The sequence below is a fragment of the Sminthopsis crassicaudata genome, chromosome 3, assembly GCF_048593235.1.
Source record: "Sminthopsis crassicaudata isolate SCR6 chromosome 3, ASM4859323v1, whole genome shotgun sequence".
Classification (NCBI taxonomy): domain Eukaryota; kingdom Metazoa; phylum Chordata; class Mammalia; order Dasyuromorphia; family Dasyuridae; genus Sminthopsis; species Sminthopsis crassicaudata.
This window is the reverse complement of record NC_133619.1, coordinates 303,598,495-303,615,712: the sequence shown is the minus strand read 5'-3', so window position 1 is coordinate 303,615,712 and position 17,218 is coordinate 303,598,495.

Genomic DNA, 17,218 nt, shown 5'->3' with positions numbered 1-17,218 from the left:
TACTGCCCTTCTTTTACATTAAATTCTTGGTTTCTTTTCTTTTATCTTCATAAAATCTCTGTTTCCTTTGCTGGTAATTCTCTTTCTCCCCAAATGCTAACTATGGTCATCCCCAATCATCCTCCCTAAATACATTTGTCTGTGGAAAATATTTTAATAAAAATAATGAAAAACCATCATTTTCCAAAATATAACTCTAGGTCTTGCCATTCAACTATATTTCAGTTTTATAATTCTGGTTTACTCCAACAATCTCCTAATAACTCTCTATCCAATCTAAACATCTGTGATCATATTTTTACTTTTCTTACTCTTCTTTTCATTTTTGACCATTACTTCAAATTTGTAATAGTCAGTGTCCCATGCTTAAAACTCTTTTTGAATTATTTGGATTATTTGAGGGAAAGATGCTAGGTTACTATTGTGAAATATTTTTAGGGAAAAAAATCTACCTTTCAAGTGAGTAGATTTGCTAATTTATTCAGGACAACTCCAAGTTATAGTTGAGTCCTGGATAGCAGGATGCCCCAGCTTCAATCCAGGATACAAACCTCTTCCATTGTTGTTGAAAGATAATCAATATTCCCACCCTTCCAGGAAAGCTTATGATTGTGGTAAAAGAAAAATGATTTTCTAATTAGAGTATTTTAGATGAATTTAAGTGAGTAAATTCACTCAGAATATGTTAGATACAGTTTTAATTTAATTTTAATTTTTTTATTTTTTTGGAATCCATTTCCTTTCCTTTCCCTTTTAACTCTCACCTGAACTTAACTCTTAAGTTATTTCACTTTGGGGGGGGGCTACTGTTTTCTTATGTATAAAATTGGGGGGGGAAAGAAACTAGAGTAGAAGACCTCTATCCTAGCTATTAATCTATGATCCTGTGAATTATTTTTAAGTGAAGCCCTATTATTTAAGAAAATCCAATTAATTAAAGGCTTAACACACACACTCCTCCAAACAGAAATTACTAACTCTATTAACAACTCAATATAAAACCAAATGGATTTTGATATATTTTAACTTAATAGCTCTCTCTTCTAGTCACCCCCTTGGGGTGATTTTCATATGATGATGGGAATCTATGCCTGTTTCCAGGTCAATAAGAATTTCCCTAAGGAGCTGTCAATTTGACAGCATGCTCTTCCCCTTATCTCATGCCAAAAGAAAATTTTCCAAGGGGAAATTCTTTAGTATTTTACTTTTTCTGGAACTCATCATTCCCTAAAAAAGAGTATCTCTTTTCCTAGCAGGATCAGGTAAATTCTATCCTAGTTGAGAAGAATTTACTGAGAGAGGATCCTATCTCTGATGCAGTCTTCCATGAAGCTAAAATGCCCTCCCAGGGATCAGTCTTTTTTTCAATCTTTCTGTGTTGGGGTGAAGAGGATTAAAGAAAGTATAATATTTTCTTCTTAGCTTGAGTACTACAATGGTAACAATAGAATTTTGAGAATTGTGTGAACTAAAATGACTTCATCTTATAAAATGGAATCCCTTTTGAGACCTAAGTTTCATCTTCCTGTAAATTCCATCTGCTGGGAATTGATTGGGAATTGGGTGACATCCTGCTTCACATCTCAAAAAAAAATCCACCTTTTCTCTTCTTCCCTTACTCCCTCCGTTCTCCCCTCTCTCCTCTTGAAACTCTCTACTTATCCCCTTCCCAGTTCAGAAAACTCTTAATATTTTTCTCCAATTACAAATCAATTACCTAAATTTGTACCCTAGTTTATATACTATCAATTGTTTTCTTTTAATGCATAAAAATCTGTCTCACCTTGTTTTTGGAATCCATTGCCAAGCTGAAAAGGCCTGGTCCCATTTTGCTATGCAATTGGCATGCATTGCTTGATAAATTGAAGAGTAGATTTGCTAATTTATTCAGGACAACTCCAAGTTATAGTTGAGTCCTGGATAGCAGGATGCCCCAGTTTCAATCCAGGATACAAACCTCTTCCATTGTTGTTGAAAGATGATCAATATTCCCACCCTTCCAGGAAAGCTTATGATTGTGGTAAAAGAAAAATGATTTTCTAATTAGAGTATTTTAGATGAATTTAAGTGAGTAAATTCACTCAGAATATGTTAGATACAGTTTTAATTTAATTTTAATTTTTTTATTTTTTTGGAATCCATTTCCTTTCCTTTCCCTTTTAACTCTCACCTGAACTTAATTCTTAAGTTATTTCACTTTGGGGGGGCTACTGTTTTCTTATGTATAAAATTGGGGGGGTTTCCATATTGACCCAAAGAAGGGACTTTTTTAATTGCTAAAAGTTTTTGAAAATTGTGCACACAAACTTTTCCTGTTTTATTGTTTTGTCTGTATTTTTATATTTCTGTAAAATCTCAGAAAAATCTTTATCTTATGTTGTTTGTAGATTCTGCTACCTTGAAAGATTTCTAAGGGAAAATGCAGCAAGTCATAAAAATTGCTACAAAAAGTTGTAGTTTATGAGTTTAGAATGTTGGGGAAGATGAATGAAGTTTCATAATTTCATACTTCATACTTGAAACAGTGATACCAAACACTCTGTCCTGGTAAGTATTGAACAACTCCAACTTTAGGCTTTTAGTGAGAAATTAGGTTGAAAAGAAAAAAGCAATCCTGTAATATAGTTTCTTTTTGTCCAAGGATTTTCCAATCTTTAGAAACTTTTGAACTCCAAAGAAAGGTATTGGTAGTGTGATGCTATTACTTTTACTAGAGGTTAAACTAAAAATTCTTGCGGGAAAGGGGGTATAGTTAGGCTATGATCATGAAAAGAATTGATTTGGTTTTCAGGATTTTTTTCAGTTTTAACTTAAATTTTTTTTTTACTAAAGCTTTTTATTTATAAAACATATGCATAGGCAATTTTTCAACACTGACTCTTGCAAAACCTTCTGTTCTAACTTTTCCCCCACCCCTCCCCTAAATGTTTAATTTAACATTAAAAATATTAATATATATATGTTAAATTCAGTATATGTATATACATATTTATAAATTATCTTGCTGCACACAAAAAAATCAAATTTAGAAGGAAGAAAATAAAACTGTGAATTGGAAAATGAGTGGATGCCTAGGAATTCAGAAATGGTTGAATAAGTAATGGTATATTAAGGTAATGGAATATTATTGTTCTATTAAAATGATAAACAGGCTGATTTCAGAAAAGCTTGGAAAAACTTACCTGAACTGATGCTGAGTGAATTGAGCTGAAGCAGAACCTTGTACACAGTAACAGCAATATTGTATGATGATGAACTATAATGGGCATAACTCTTCTCAGCAATACAATGATTCAAGATAGTGTCAGTAGACTTGGGATAGAAAATGCCTTCTGAATCCAAAGAGAGAACAATAGAAACTAAGTATAGATCAAAGTATACTATTTTCATTTTTTGTTTGCTTTATCTTTTGTATAATTTTCACCTTTGTTCTGATTTTTTGTTTTTACAATATGATTAATATGGAATATGTTTAAAATGATTGCAATGTATACCATATATTGGATTACTTGCTGTTTTAGGGAGGGGAAAGAGAAGTAAAGGAGGGAGAAATATTTAGAACTCAAAATCTTACAAAAATTCATGTTGAAAACTATCTTTACATGTAATTGGAAAACAAAATAATATTGAGAAAAATTCATATTTGATTTGGTTAAGATTTGTCATGTAATTAAGTTATAATGTGAAGTGTTCTACTCTTAATTGAGGCATCAAATATTTTAAAAATTGCTGGGAAAATGCAGGCAAACCTGAGATCACAGAAATTTTTTAGCTATGCTAACTTAAGCAAGTTATTTTATCTCTATTTATTTCCTGATCTGTAAAGAAGAAAATAATGATGATACCCACTTTCTAAGATTGATATGATGATCAAATGATATAATGATTATGAAATGCTAAACATAGTGATTGGCATATAGTAAGCACTGTGTAAATATTGGCTATTATTATTTCTTTAATTGAATATAATTACATACCAGGTTTTAAATATGATTAATCTAAAATACAAAGGTGATAAAAATGAAAGATTTTCTAGACAAGATAATTTAGGAATACATTCAGCTGGACTGGTGTCCACTGACTGGTAGCAAATTTTGTTCTATATCTTAAATATATGATATTGTGTCAGAAATGCCATGAGAAACCATTATATCAGAAATGTTGTTAAGTAAATAATTTTATCTTTTAATCTGCATACTGTTAGATTATGAACTGAGTATGATGGTGATTAAAATAGATTTTTGAAAACTCTTAAATATTCAATAAAGAAATTCAATATTCAATAAGATTGTTTTAAAATAGATAAGAATCACAATAATAATTTGCTGTTTGAGAAAACAGTTGCACAGGTCCTTTAAGATATCCTTATCTGGAGGTCCCTTGAGACTTTTCAGGCAAGATTATAAGATAATCATGTTGTAAAATCTAATATGCTGAAATTTAAGAATCTAGAGCTAAGAAAATAGGATTCCCTCTCCCATGCCTTGGCAAAATGGAGGAATTTATAAGTTTACATAATAAAGAGTACATTTTCATCTGAAATGTAAAATTATAGGATCTTTGAATTTGAAATCTATTATTGCTAAATATGTTTTGAATCAACTATTATGTGTTTACTGTGTGTGTTATTTTAAACCGATAATATTCAAACCCTAAGTTATGGTAAGTGAAATTTTGTTATTCGAGGTAAACTCTCATAGGACCATAATTTAGCAATTTTTCTTTGTTTTGAATTCAGATATGGTTGTTTAATGTTATTAAACCAATAGTTCACCTGTCAAGGAGAAAATGGCAAAAGCTATAGTAGAATTGCTCCAGGTGGATGCCTGAATCTGGGGAAAACTGAGGGGATGATTACCTTGGTGTGAAGGTAGATTCCTCTTGACTCAATTTCCTGATTGTGTTATTTCTTAACAGAAAATTCCCTCACCTGATTAATACTGAGTTATGGTCCCCTGTCATAATCATGAGCCTCTTTTTTTCCTTTCATAGCAAATTTCTATAATCAGGACAGATAAAAAGTGAAAGTTTCCTAAGTACAATATTAAATTTAGAGTGGGGCATTCAATACCTGTAGACTCATATAGCCTATCTCATTCCACATACCAATGCATAATCAAGGTTTCTGAGATTCTGGCACACACTGACTCACTTCCACATTCTCTTGAATTTGAATTGTGAAACCATCTCAAAACCATATTAACACATGATTCCCTCACTCTTACATTATAATATATAACCTGGATCATTCTCAGCAAAATTGTTGCTTCTCTTCCATTTTCTTTGATTTCTACTCCCAAATCAATCGCTCAGCTTCCCAACTGGACAACATCAGCTCTGAGGGTACTTCCTATCTCTTCTTTGAGGGCATGTATCTGCTTCCCCTTTTAACCTACTGGGCACATTTGTTTCTCCTCCCTGCTCTCTTGCCCTTGAACTGACATTGAGAAAATCACTTCTTAGGGAACTACCAAAAGCTCATCAGCTTTATTCTAATGCTAGTAAATATAATTACATAAAAGTCAATTCTCATAAACCAGATGCAGAATAGAGATTTACCTGTTTTCCCCTATCTCTTGCTTTCTTTCTCAATAGTTTCTTTCTTCTTTTCTCTTTTTTCTTCTCATTCATTAATATTAATAATAACTAACAATCACATAGTACTTTAGTACTACACAAATTGTTTAGTTTGATCTTTACAATAATTTTGTAAATTAGGTGTTATATGACTCCCATTTTAAAGATGAGAAAACCAAGGCAGGGTAAAGTAAAATAGCTTATCCAGAGTCACAAAGCTATTAAGCCTACGAGGAAGCTTTCAAGTCTAGGTCTTCCTGATTCCAGGTCTAGCACTTTATTTTCTATGCCACTTTGCTGTTTCACTACTAGGATATTCAGTCATTCTGTCATTCTGAACAAATATCCTATAATTGTACTCCTCCTTCCATTGTCACTAAGTGAAAGTTAAAGGGAGACAGATTTCAAGTCTACATTATAAAGTTTTCTTTGATAAAATTAGTGTTTTGAGGCTGGTTACACATTGTCCAGATGAAATAAAGGACCCGTAATTTCCCTCTTAACACAGAAATTCTAATACTGTATGTAGAGGAAACTTAGAGGTTGAGATTCCCACTGAATTATAGCTTCATAACTTACTACATTTCAGAGTTACAATGCTACAGCAATTTCTGCATCAGTTTGAGACAAGGGAAAACTGGAAAAGGAAATGTTAGGCTTTATTCAACCAGGGTGGGCTTCTAAGGGCTTTGCATCAGTTACCAGCATTGGGAGCTAGAATGTACTTCATCGCTACAAAGGTCTCTTTCTGTAGTGATCTGGCTGGGGAGCACTTAAAGTGCTAGATCTTAAAGTCTTCCATGGTTTCATGACCCTGTAGGGTTGAGGAGGAGGGAGCAATATAAATAGATTGGTTGAAATTGGGGGTGGGGAGTGGGGGGAGAGATATGGTGGTAATTTTGGTTTCTCAGGCCTTCCTGAGCTGCCCAATGCCCAATACCCAAATTAATTTGTCTCCCAAATCAGGAACTTTTTCAGTTCTAAGGAGCTATGAAAATGAAAATCATGTGTGTGTGTAATAAATAAAGATTAATTGTCTATCATATTCTGACATTTTGCACTTTTCAAAACCAAAAAAGCTTTCCTAATATTTCTTTTGTAAATTTTAATTTGTTTTGTGATCCAATAATCTTTATTGGGAAAAAAGTCTTTTAAAGATACCAACTAAAATCACTTTATTTCAGATTTTCCCTCTCATAAAATCTTTGTGTTCACTAGCTGGTAATGACAATAGACTTTTGTGGTTGACCACAAATTCATTAAAAGTCTACTGAAAAGCAACATTGTCGTTCTCATATGGTCTCCAGTCCCATGGAAAGGAACATCTCTGACTTTAATCATCTTGGTCTTAGAAACTCCACTTTCCTGATTCTCTGGCCTTGGGATTTTTTATAAGGTTGCTGGGAAAGTCTCTTTGCTTCCCTAATTCAGAGTTTCCTTATTTCCTAAAAAGAATCAGTGACTAACACTCCCAAGCTCATCGTGTTGCTATAAACCTTAGAATTTGATTGTAGAGAAATCAGTTCAGCCTTGCCACCCAGTCATGTTCTCTAAACCAAACACAGTAAGATTTCTTATATGCTTTTGCTAAAGTGAAAGCTTTTCCATTACAAACTTCCCATGGAAAATATCTGGTTGCTTCTTAGTTCTATTTTGTCTTAGAGTTTTCCTGGGTCATTTATAAGAAGTAATGGTATCGTTCAAATCCAAATCTTGGCTTGAGCCAGTGCATGTTTCTTGGCTTAGTGCTGACTCATTTAATCACTTCAATGTGTAAGCAGCCACACTGGAAAATGTTGATGTTAAAGATATCAATGCGCCAGGGCATATGGACAAGCACATTGAATTTGATAAGAGAATACTTAGGTCTGCATCTCAGTTCCCCCACCTACTATTTCCTAGTTAATAATGGATTGGCCAAAGGACTTTAGTGTTCTGGGTCTCAGTTTATTCATCTGTAAAATCAGGGAGTTTAAAAATGAGTGAATGGATGATAATTGAATTAATTGAGAGGGTTGTATAGTTATAACCTGATTAGTATAAACAATGAATAACGTGTTATTTGGTTTGCATTGCATATTTCCACTGGGCTGGAAGCAATGACCATATTTGTCATAATTAAAATTCCAAGTAGTACAAATTTGGATACATGCAACTACTTCATAGGATTCATTATTTGCACTAAAAAGGACTTCACTATTTTAGATTTCTTCTAAGGTCCTTTGCAGCTCTAAGTTTTATGATTTAGGACCTATTCCCAAATCATGAAGTTGAAAACTCACATGCTGGCTCTAGTTATATGCCCATAACTGAAAATTTATTTTATTTTAAAGATAAACTTTACTTTCTTGTTTTAGTATAATCTAAAGATCAGTGTTGAAATGTCCCATGTTGTTCATTGTTAATGTTGTTATAAAATCATTAGCACTATTTTTTTGGTGTTTGTTGTATATTCAATAAATGAAAACCCAGGCATGAATGATAAATGACAAAATGCTATCCTTGCTGCTGTATTTCAAAATTCTTCTCTCCTTTTTACAAATAAATACTTGCTTGAACTAAGAGAATGGTAAACAAGTTTTTCCCCCATCCTTACGCCCATCCTTCAGCCAGGGATTATGTTGAAGCCAAGTTCATGTTCAATGCTTCTCTATCTCCTCTGTCTGTGTTCTATTTCCCTGTGTATCTTCTTCATTCTTTCAACATTCTTCCCTTATTTCTAGTGCTACTTTTATACTTTGTCTTCCCTTGTAAAATCAGTTATCTGTCCAGTGTCTTCTTCTCTTAGGGTCCTTTGAAGTGAATAGTTTGAATCTAAATTTATGATTTCATTAATATGAGGAACTGGCTAGAGATACACCTCTAACTTAAACTTTTATAAAATAAGGTTTCTTGAGCCTGTGGAGAAACAAAGTGAATTACTAATGGTCACACATCCAATATGTGTCTCAACTTGACTTGAACTTAGTTCATTTTGATTCCAAGATTGGAATCTACTGTTATGTTATCTAAAACTATTTCTTATATTAAGGAATTAATGACTTACGGCAGGGTACAGCAAACTGGCCACTAACCAAATCCCTGGTTTTTCTACAGGCATGCAGTTTAGACTGTTGTTGGCATTTTAAAATGTAGCCTATATGCTGTAAAGGGCAGGAACTTTGGAGAAATATGCTTAAGGCTCAGTATGATTGATTTAAACAAGGTATTAACTCAGCAGAATTGATAAGACAATGGTCATCTAATTTAGCATGTGAGTTCTCTAGCTCAGTATGATTGATTTAATCTTACAACAAATAATGGTTCCCTAGTGATATAATGATTGGTTTATACTCAGTATGCTGTAAAGATGTAATAGTAATAGAATATATAAACTGGGGACAAACTCAGCCAGAGGGAGATTTCAAGATAGAGACCTTTGAGGTGAATCTCCTGCATGTAGAGAGAGAAGACTTGACCAACTTCATGGTGGCTCTCCTGCCTTCATCACTTCTCCACTCCAAGGACTCAGGCTGGCCCGGGATCCTCCAGAAAGCTCCAGAAAGAAAAGAAACCATTTCTGAGCTTTTGGTTTTTGCCTTTTGAGGGAGGGAAGAACAATAAAATTCTGAAATATTTATATAACCATCCAAGAACTTGAGTGCTTATCTTTACTACTTAACATAGAGAAGAATCTTGGGGAAAGTTTTATAATTAGGTTTCTGTGGTTGTTGAGTTATCCTAGTAATAGAAAGAAGGAAAATGTTTTCATGAGAGTGTGATATTTATTCCAGTTCTGGGCAGAATTTGTAAGAATGTGGGCAAAGATTAAATATAAGAAAAACGAGTGGAAATAAACTGATAATTAAATGTTTTTGAAATTCAATGCATAAACAAGAAAATGGTATTTACACACATATATTGTATCTAGGTTATATTGTAACATATGTAAAATGTATGGGATTGCCTGTCATCAAGGGGAGGGAATAGAGGGAGGGAGGGGATAATTTGGAAAAATGAATACAAGGGATAATATTATTTTAAAAATTACTCATGCATATATAATGTGAAAAAAATTATAAATAAAAAAAGAAATTCAATGCATAAAAATATGTTGGGATCAGTTTTGGCATATTGTGTGATTTATAAAGTTTTCTGTAATTTCATTCTTTTTTATCTCTTATTTCTGCCCCTCTTCTCAGCTTTATTTTGTGTTGTTTCTCCTCTTTAGAATGTAACCTACTTGAAGGCAGAGACTATATTTCTTTTTATTGTATTTATATCAGAATAGCATAGTTTTTGTTATTAATAAATGCCAGTATTGTTAAAGTGTTAGTAAACTATGATAATTATTAATTTGTTATTAATAAAGCATTAATAAATACTTGTTCTTTGCCAACTTCCTCTTAACCTTTATATACATGTGAATTTAAAAGTAGTCTTAAATTGATTAAACTTATTAGAAAACAGGCAAAGAGATTTTTGGTTTATTATTGAAGAAGGCTTGATTTGGTTATTAGGTCTTGATTTTGGTCAGCAAGAATAGCTATTTTAATAAGTCAAGATCATTCATTTCATTTTCAGATGCAACCCTTCAAAGGTTTACATGGAATACAAAATTCTTTCAATAGCCTACATTAACACTAATAATCTGACATATAATCTAGAGCTCAGGAGGCTAACATTTCATATTCTTCTTTAAATATGAGCAAAATGTTAAGATTTCCATCTTGTTTTAATAATATACTCGATGAAATTACCAAAAGACAGACATTTTGCTCTGGAAGGAAATCAGTCTCAAACATGTATGATTGTGCAAATTCTGTTCTCCAAACTATATTCATTTGGAGCTAATCACAGTGGATGAGTAAGGTTCTGAAGAGTTGGCTGAACACTCTTTACTCGCAATAAATGTAGCATGATGTACAATCAACAGAGTTAAAAGTACCTCAGAACAATGGAGTTGAGAGTACTTCTGGCTAGGAAAATGTGTGACCAGTGATGTACCAATCCAAAGTTCGGGGGGCAGGCATTCCCCTTTCCGCAGCCACACCAAATAATGATTATGAACTCATCAGTCAGGAGTTCATGTAAGAAGCAGCCAGCTTGAGCTACGATGACTAGTTTTCTGGGAATATATTCAAGAATCAGTGTTAAGAATTCTGGAGGCAGATGACCTGGGACACTTTCTAGAGGTGTGACCTTGCACAAGTCATAATCAGAATTTCAGTTTCTTTATTTGTAAAATGGAAAAAAAAATTAAGGGGTATGGTGATAGAGATTCTAGCCTTAAGTTTTCATTGATGGAGGAAACTCCTAGTGAGGAAGTTTCTTTTACAAATACAAATGAATGTCTCCTCTACTATTCACAGTTTTAGATAATTGCCTGGTTGTTAAGAGGCTACCTGACTTGTCTAGAATCATTAGGACATTAAGTTTAAGAGAAAGACTGGGAACATCTCTTCAATTCCAAAGCCAACTTTGTTTGCACAGGTTAAAATGAGGATAAAATGTGATTTGTTTACAGGGTTAATGGGAAGAAAACACTTTGTGTATCACAAAGCATCATTTTATATAAATGTGAGTTATTAGCTAGATGATATTGTAGATAGAATACTGGGCCTTAAGAGTCAAGTCTTCCTGACTTAAATCCAGCCTCAGAAACTTTAGTTAAGTGTCTGTGTGATCCTAGACAAGTCACTTAATCCTGTTTATCTCAATTTTTTGTTTTTAAGATTAAGTGGAAAAGGAAAAAGTAAACCACTCAACTATCTATGCCAAGAAAACCCCAAATAGGGTCACAAAGAATTGTACATGACTGAAACGACAATAACAAAAAGAGTTATAATTATTAACACTCAAATTTCAATATTATCATATGGTATGATGGACAGTGTAGTTTTAGTCAAAAATAAAATCTGAATTTAAATATTAAATCTAATAAATTTGGATGACTTTGAGCAATAATAACAATAGCTGACATTCAGTGCTTTAAAGTTTTGCAAAGTTCTTTACTTATGTTATCTTATTTGGTCTTCACAACCTGGTAAGGTAGGTGCTATTATTATCATCACCCACATTTTAAACATACTGATACAGAGGTTGAGAAATTAAATGAAATTTGCTCAGGGTCAAACATGTAGTAAATGGCTAAGGCAAGATTTGAAATGATACCTTTATGATTCTATGGAGAGGGAAGTGAGGCATTTGCTCATCTCTCCCTCACTTAAATCTAACTCACTTGCATATTATGTCATCACCTCCCTGATGCCATGGTTTTCTAATGAATGACAAACATTGTACTTCTTCATCATACCTACCAGCTGCCTCTGAAATCACTTGACTTCTCAAGTATCAATTTCTTCATCTGTAAACTGAAGAAAATTAGTGAAATGACCTCTAAGTGCCTTCCTGGTCCTAAACTTATGATCTTATGATCTTTCTATATCAATATCCACTAGTCACTTTTTTCATGTCACCGATGTCTTGTTCTGAAGATTTTATAGTTGAAAGGGACCTTAGAGAGCAGTCAGTTCAAGCCATATGTGAATAGAATTCCTTCTTTAACATCTCTAACAACTGATCATGTAGAATTTGCTTAAAGACCTTAAATGATTGGAAATTATTAAAATCCGAGGTAATTCTTTCTACTTCTTTTTATCAAGTTCAATGTGATTACCAGAACTGAAAACAATAATGTTTAACTAGAACACTACTTTTTTATTTTTTCTGGACATGATTCTTCAATCTGTGTACCTTAAGATCACCTGAACCCTTAGGCTGTCATGCTGAAATTTTTTTTCCACTGGCAATCTACTTAAACTTTAGATTTTCAGGTTTGTAATTTTTTGTTTTTATTTTAATAAGAAGAGTGGCCCCATCATGTGTCCCTCATTCTGTACTTGGGCAATTGATTTTTTAAACTTAAGTTTAAAGGCACTTCATATTTGTCCCTATCAAATATTCAGTGACATTAGCCTCCTTGCTGTTCCTCTCATATGACTTTTCATTTCCTGATTCCAAAGTCTTTTCACTATTTCAAATTTCCCCTATGCCTGGAACACATTCTCCTTATCTCCACCTCTTAGCTTCCTTTAATTCTCAGCAAATGTCTCACCTTCTGCAAGAAGTCTTTTCTAGTCTTTCTTACTCTTAGTCTTTCCCTCTAAGATTACTTCCAATTTATTCTGTATATCATGTATGTACTTAATTTTTTTCATACTGTTTTTTCCACTAGATGTCAGTTCCTTGACAGTAGAAAGTGTGGTTTTTTGATCTTTCTGAACCTAACACAGTGCCTGACATATAGGTGGGACTTAAGTGCTAGTTGACTAAAAATTTAATAATATAATATTTGACATATTGTTTTATTTCATTGGGATCTTTTTCTTTTGCCTAATATGTTGGCCATCTTTATCATCTTATTATCATTTACTAATTTAATATCTATATCATCTATGTCTTTGTACAACTCATAAAAAAAGTACAACTTAACAAAAAAATGTTGAGTAGCCAAAGTCAAGATTTTTTTGGGCATTTTTCGTAAGAGACCATCTCCTCTGCCCAACCCCCACTTTTATGTTGACATGAATTCATTCATCATCTGTGTGTATGTGAGTGTGATAATTCAACCAATCTTCATTTATCTATTTATACTATTTTCTCTAATTACAGTTTCTCATTTTATCCACAAGATAGACATTGCCATTTTACAAATGCTCAAATTCATAATATTTTCTTTATGGTATTCTTTTGATCTGGCAGTAGTAACCCCGCCAAAAAGTGCACCTACTTATGGCATGATTTATTCTTGGCAAACCTATGCCAATGATAATATTACTGATCATTATTTTTTCTCTACAAATACTCATAAGCCGTCTCTTTAGTAATATGTGCTATACTTTTCCCAAAAAATTTAAGTCAAATTCACTGGCCTGTAGTTCTATTTTGTGAAAGTCAGAAAAACTTTTGATCATTCTTCATGATTTTTCTAAGGATTACTAAGGGTTATTCTTTACTTTAGGGGAGATGAACAAACATGAGAAGGCATTATAGCTATTTTAAAATATTTTTTTAAAAGATCTATGATATGAAAGAAGTATTATAATTGTTCTATTTACTTAAAAGGACAATGAGTAGAATGGATGCTGAGTCAGATTTCAGCCAAATATAATGGAGAATTTCCTAATAATTGATCAATAATTGACCAAAGTTAGAATGGATTGCTTGTCAAACATGCTGTCCACAGGCCAGACCATGTGCCTAGCAACACTATTCTGTGCAGCCTAAACCACACTAAAATATAATTGAGAAATATTTTTTTAAAAATGTTGTTTCTATTTTGGTTCAAAAAAGACTAGTGATATTAAAGGGTGATGTCTTGATTTGTATTTGAATTGGATTCAAGTGAGGCAGAATCATGCAAAGCCATCAGTCTTATTCTCTCTTCCAAAGTCATCAAGGTCCAATGGGAGGAAAAAATCCCTGCTGATGGCCAGGGATGCAGTGGATAACCTCGGCATCTTGGATGTCTGTGGAATGTCTGAGCACTCCACAATGCCTGCTTCAGGTGCCTTCTTGGTCACTGGAACATACTGTTCTCAAGTCTTCTCATGTGTGGGCTAAACATCTCCTTAACTCACTGATGGGTTTGAGACCCACTGGTAATTGTCAATCTGCTTTAGTTCATCTGCTAAGACATATTTTACTGGGGTATGGCCAATATGCATGCTTCATGAGCCAGGTAAGAGTTTAGTGAAAGTAGACACTAGAAGATGAGCATCCATAAAAAGGGCTCAGCAAACCCTCATATGAGAGGTGTTAATCCTTCCTGAACACCCTATACATCCCTAAAAAAAAAAGATAACATTACATTTTAAAAATAAGCTAATATATGCCCTAAAGGGATCCCCATGTATAGATATGGTCCTTATTTTTATTTGAATCTGACATCACTCCCTTAGAAGATAGAGACTTCCATTTTTCATAATCAAGATCTAGAACTAGAATGGATCTGGCAAACCATCTTCAAATGGTTTTAACCTGGGGCCCATAAATCTTGCTTTAAAATTTTTCACAATTATATTTACATATCATTGGTTTATTTAGTAATCTTTTGCTTTTTTGCATTAAAATTTTATCATAAGAAGTGGTCCATACCTTCATCTAACTATCAAAACGATCCATGATACACAAAAAGTGAAAAAGACTTCTTGTTTTGGTCTCAGCTGACCTCTGAGATCCTTTTCAACTCACAGATTCTAGGGAAAAAAGGATATTAGGTGTAATATTCTCCTCTAAAATATAATATTCTCTGGAAGCAGGTTTCTTGGGGGTTTCTGGAGGCAGCCTTAGTTACAGTTCAGTGTAATCTCCCCAAATGCAGCCAGGTACTAAAAGTTCAAATCCTTTATTGTCTCCTTCAAAGTCTTATCTCCTTCACTTGGAGCTCAGCTAGTTTTTCTTAGAGGCCTTCTGTAGTCTTGGTTCCTAGAGCTTAAGCTCCTTCTCTGGCTTGTGAATCTCCTCCACTGAATCCTGGCTGAGGCTCCAAGAACTTCTAGTGGGCTTCTGTGTCTGGCTCTGAGAGCTTCTTGCTTATATGCACTGAGTACACACCAATCATTATATCACTGGGAAGCCATTATTTGTTGTAGGATTAAATCAATGCTAAATTAGATTTAACCATTGTCTCCTCAATTCCACTCGGTATCTTGTTTCAAGTTCTGGCCCTTAACATCTCCTTGTAGGATCAGATCAATCATACTGAACCATGCTAAATTAGGTAATTATTGTCTCTATTAATTCAATTGTCTTAGTACCTTGTAAGAATCCTAACAATTAGGATATTAAGATAAAAGATTATCCTAATAAATTTTGAAACTTTCTTTGTCCTTTAAATCCTCAACACTATATTTATAGCCACTCTTTTTGTGGTGGCAAAGAATTGGAAATTGAGAGGGTGCTGGTTAATTGGGTAATGACTGAACAAATTGTAGTATATGAATATAAAGGAATTCTATTGTACTATAAGAAATGACGAGCAGGTGGATTTCAGAAAAATGAAGAAAAACTTATGATGCTGAGTGAAGTGAGCAGAACCAGGAGAACATTGTACACAAGTAACTGCAACATTGTATGATGATCAACTATGATAGACACAGCTCTGCTCACCCATACAGTGATCCAGGACAATTCCAAAAGCCTCATGATAAAAAATGCTATCCACATCCAGAGAAAGAACTGATGAAGCCCAAATGCAGATTGCAGCACAATATTTTCCCCCTTTGGGGTATTTCTTTCTTATGTTTTCCATCTTCTTATACTACATGACTAATATAGAAATAGGAAAAAATCCTTAACATTATTAATAGGACTCTCACTAAGCTACTACCACAGATGACTGTTCCTTGGTAGTCATGATGGTTAATATTATTTATATTATTAAATATTTATACTTATACAGTCGAGTTGAAATCCCCAGCTTTCTTCTGCTAGATACCCCATGATTTGTTCCTATCTTAGGAGTTTTTTCATGACTTGAAGACATCATTTTACTTTCACCTCTTCTGGAAACCTTTACCCTATCATTTCAGCTCACAGTGACTTTTTTTCCCCCCCAAACTCCTATAGAATTTATTTGTAATTTATTATCTTCCATTATTAACCTCTTATCAACATATATTGTTTTTTCCCAATTAAACTACAACCATCTTGAGGGCTGGATTAATATACTTCTTTGTATGTGTTCAATACAATTTTTATATATATGCAAATATGATTGGAAGAAATTAGTGCATTTTTATGAGTTACTAATTTTTGATCAGCCTTTCTTTTTCCTCTAAAACATACATTACTCAGTAGAGGATAGAATAGTGAATTTCCAGTTTGTTTTAAATCACTTTTCTTATTAGACTTTGCATAATAGCCATTTCTAATGAAGCACTTCCCATTCCAGTAACCATATCCATTTCACAACTACTGACTCTTCTCTCCCATGATGTTCTCACATAGCTGTGGCAAGTTGTCAAGACATCTCAGAGTGAAACTTGGCTTTCCAGTAGGAGCACATGAATCCCTAATAAAATTTTTTATTTTTATGGATTTTTCATTAGGGGAAAAAAACCACCTGGAATTTCTTAAATATGAAAGAAAAATCTCAAACAAAACTTTAAAATTCTTTAAAATCATAAAACATATTTTAAGATAGTTCTTTGCATGCATATTTGTGCACTTATAGACATGTAAGCTGATGTATATATAACTCAGATGAATATAGACCCAATGTAGATAGATAGATAGATAGATAGATAGATAGATAGATAGATAGATAATGGAAGCTGAATTTTTAAAGTAAGTTTTGCTCTTTGCATCTCCTTTCAAAACCAATTCTGTCTCAGAAAACCTTTAACAGATTCAGTATATCACTGTGCCATAATAAATAACGAATATTAAGAATTCAAAGAAGATTTGGATATTTTCTATGAACTGATGAAAAATGAAGTATGCTGGAGCATACACAGCTGAAGCAGGAAAACAAGACATTGATGATCAAACATTATAAGTAGGAAAAACAAATTTGAAACCAAACACTGTGGAGTTATAATTACCAAATTTGTTCTTTTAAAAAACCTATGAGAAAATTAATTTCTGCCCTTCTTTG